The following is a 4,400-nucleotide window of genomic DNA, read 5'->3' on the forward strand; positions in this document are numbered from 1 at the left end:
ATAGAGAAAGTGGGAGAGAAACAAGAAACAGAGAGCGAGATAGGGAGAAAGCGAGAGCAAGAAATAGACAGAAAGAGAGAGAGAGAGAGAGAGAGAGAGAGAGAGAGAGAGAGAGAGAAAGAAGGAGAGAAAGAGGGCTTGAGAAAGAAAGAAAGAGAGAGAGAGCACGTTAGAGAAAAAAAGAAGGAAAGAAAGAAAGAAAGAAAGAAAGCGAGAGAGAGATCTGCGTAATTCCTGCAGCTGAGTCTGCAGCATCGTCTGCACGCATTCACACACCGCCGTAACCCACAGACGACATTCCCACTCGAAGGCGGGAAGATCTGTGTGTACCCTCAGTGCGTGTGTTCGCATATCTGCGTGACTTAGTCCACCGACGGTCGGCAGGCGTGTAGGTGTGGAGCTATCTCTCTCTCGTGCGCGTGGGGAGGGGGTTGCGTATGTGTGTGGCTTCGGGGGCGCGTGCATATCCCGTGTGCCCACGCGTGTTCAGGCGCAGAAACCGTCGTCATCTGTGCCGAGATATCATGTGCAGAGATATCTAGTGCAGAGATATCTAGTGGCTGAGGTATCTAGTGGATGAGATATATTGTGGACGAGACATACCGTGTCGAGGATATCGAGACGTAGTTTATCGAGATATATATATACTGCAGTGTTATGATATATTGTGCTGGGATATAGAGATATCTTGAGGTGAGATATAGAGACATATTGTGATGAGATAGAACAACGTGCCAATATTTACTGTGCTGAGATATAGTGGAATACGTACTGTACTGAAAGATATACTGTACCGAGGTATACTGTACTGAAAGAAAGATACTGTGCCGAAGTATACTGTACTGGAATATACAGTACTGACGTACACTGTACTGGAATACTGTACTGGAATATACTGTACTGAAATATACTGTATACTGGGGTATACTGTACTGAAACATACTTCATCGCTGAAACATACGTCGTCGAGAAAGTAATACATCCAGAGGATATTTGCACGCGTCGATTGCCTAAGGTAATGTGTGATACCGACGTGCTCTGCTCTTTTTCAATGATATTTATTTCATCTGTTGTTTGTGTTGCTGTCATCTCGCGATACGATCAGATCTTATTCGCGTTAAAGGTCCTGGTAAAGGTTAGGATGTCCGCGCGTATACACAGGCGCGGGGAAAGCTGGCGACGCATGTGTCGCGTGGAATTGTGTGATGCGCATGCGCAAGCAACGAGCCAATCGACAAATCAGAATGCGGTACTTTGATGATGTCGTTGTTGTTGTTGCTGTTTTCGCTGTTGTTGTTGTTGTTGCTGTTGTTGGTGTTGTTGTTGCTGTTGTTGTTGGTGGTGGTGGTGCCGTTGTTGTTGCTGTTGTTGTTGCTGCTCGTGTCGTCGTTGGCGTCGTCGTCGTCGTTGATGTTGTTGTTGTTGTTGTTGTTGTTGTTGTTGTTGCTACTGCTGTTGTTGTTGGCGGTGTTAATTGTTGTTGTTGGTGGTGGTGGTGGTCGTGGTGCCGTTGTTGTTGCTGTTGTTGTTGCTGCTCGTGTCGTCGTCGTCGTCGTCGTCGTCGTCGTTGATGTTGTTGTTGTTGTTGTTATTATTATTATTATTATTATTATTGTTGTTGTTTGTGGATACGTGTTTGTATTTCATTCGTGTGTTCGTAGTGTCGGTTGTGTAGAGATATATATGTAGGTACACATGCAGTTAGTTCCTGGGTACATCAACATCTTGACTTACTATCAATATATACTATACTATTACTTCACTTTCACTATTTTCATCCCCCGCTACCCCGCCCACTTTCTCTCTGTCGCCATATCCCACTTATATATATATATGTACAGTTATTGTAGGTTAGAGTTATTCTTAAGTAATCTATTATTAATTGTAATTCGTTGTAGGTGGAATAAAGAGCATATAACCGATAAGGGATTACTATATATCAGACTTACATGCCATAATGTAAGCCACCCTGGGAGTGATTGTGGGTTGGGGTGGCTGTCGCATTTCCTGTTGTTATTAGGTACTGGGAATTAATAAAGGTCGTGTGAGTTATAGGTAATAATCAACATGTTCTGCTTGCATCTATGACAAATACGACATACGCATATACGCTCTTCTATGACACTATTTGTCATAGGAAGATTCTTCCTATGACAAATAGGGCCTATTAGCGAATCAACTTCGTTCCGCTTTACAGCTCAAATTCGCTGCTTGCGTTCATAATAGCGCTCCTAAGCTCCTATGATGCGCACAACACATACAGCAATATTTGTCATAGGAAGAATCTTCTTATGACAAATAGTGTCATAGGAGAGCGTATTAGATACAATAATGTAACACATGTGTTATCTACTCTTGATTGTATCTAGAGAGCGTATATGCGTATGTCGTATTTGTCAGAGATGCTAGCAGAACAGGCTGTAATAATGTAGATGATAGGTTACGCAGTCCCAGATAGAGTCCTTAATTTATTGTGATGAAGCCGGGCAGGATTTGGTAAAACTACAAATAGAAGTATGTGTTGGGGATATCCGAGACACTGGACTCACTCATTCCACGAGTGCGGCTGGCTGCAGAGGACTTGATCGCGTGGAAGTTCAGTGTTTGTCATGTAAACCTTTATCCTCAGAGTTACTAAGAGTGTTTGTTTGCTTACTGCACGACCACACTGTACGCGTTTGTACTGAGCAAGAGGAGGAGGAGGAGGAGGAGGAGGAGGAGGAGGAGGAGGAGGAGGAGGAGGAGGAGCACGGAAGTGCATAGCTCGCGCGGAGCAGTACATCTTGTAACATGTATGTGCTCGCTGGGCGGCTGCTGACTGACTCGCGCTGCTGCTGACTCGCCGCTCACTGTGGCTGCCTGCTGACCGCCACTCGCTGACTCGACGCGCAATCGCATTCGCCGCTCACTGTGGCTGCTGCTACTCGCGACTCGCTGACTCGACGCGCGTATCGATTTCGCCGCTCACTGGGTGGCTGCTGCTTGCCTCGCCACTCGCTGACTCGACGCGCTATCGCTTCGCCGCTCACTGGTAGCTGCTGCTGACTCGCACACTCGCTGACGTCGACGCGCTAATCGATTCGCCGCTCACTGGTGCTGCTGCTGGCTCGCCCACTACGCTGTGACTCGAACGCGCTATCGATCGCGCGGTGGCTTACACATTACACACACACACACGAACACACACCACGCGAGCGATTGCATGAGCTCCGTTTGCCGCGGAGCTAATAAAGCACTTACGACTAATGTTAATGTAACGAGAATAGCGTTGACAGAAACGCATCGGCAGCTATGAGAAAACTTTACCGATAACAAGAACTATAAATTTTGATGTACACAGCTGATTGGACAACACATCTCTGACACACATGCACACTGTCACACACACACACACCACACACACACACACAACACACACACACAACAACGCATTCAGGTCGCACACACACGACAGCACGCACACACACACAGCCACATATATATATATATATATACATATATTTATTTATTTATTTATATACGTATATGTATACATTACTCTCGTAAAGTACTCGCAGCCATGCAGATAATATAAACTGATATGCCGACGATGGACTGTCGGGGAAGGTTTCTGGCTCTACTCTACATCTACTGATCGTCGCCTGTGCCATCACGCTGTCAGTGAACCCCCTGCATATTTGAAATAACGTAGCCTCTCTCTCTCTCTCTCTCTCTCTCTCTCTCTCTCTCTCTCTCTCTCTCTCTCGTCTCTGCTCTTGCGTCTCTCATCTCTCGGCTCTCATCTTGCTTCTCTCTCGTATCGCTCGTCCTATCGCTGCACTCATCATCAAGCTCTCGCTCATTGCTCTACGTCTCGTCTCTCCTAAGTCGCTCTCATCGCTCTCACTCGGTCCCGCCTCTCCGCCTCGGCTCTCACATCCTCGCTCTGCGCTCTCCACTCGATCCCCTCTCCTCTTCTCCTCTCTCTCCTCCTTCTCTCTCTTTTCTCCTCTCCCCCTTCCTCTCTCTCTCTCTCTCGTCTCTCTCTCTCTCTCCTCTCATCTCTCTACATATATCTGGCGTGTGTGTGTGTGTTGTGTGTATTTCATCTCATCTCTCCCGTAAATGTCTTCCTCCTCTTTCTATTCTCCTCTCGCTCTCTACCTATCTACCTCTCTCTCGTCTTTTTCTCTTCTCATTCCTCTCTCCTCACCTCTCATCTCTGACTCTTTGTACTCGGTCCTCTTCTCTCCACCCCACCTCCTCTTCTCTCACCTTTCTCTCTCTCTCCTCTCTCTCTCGATCCCCACCTCATCTCGTCTCCTCTCTCCCCCTCCCCCCTTTTCTCCTCTCTCTCGTCACATCCCATCCTAGACTATATCTCTCTCCTTTTTCGCTCTCCCCGTCTCGCTCTGCCTCTC

The sequence above is a fragment of the Priapulus caudatus genome, unplaced genomic scaffold, assembly GCF_000485595.1.
Source record: "Priapulus caudatus unplaced genomic scaffold, Priapulus_caudatus-5.0.1 Scaffold3485, whole genome shotgun sequence".
NCBI lineage: Eukaryota > Metazoa > Priapulida > Priapulimorpha > Priapulimorphida > Priapulidae > Priapulus > Priapulus caudatus.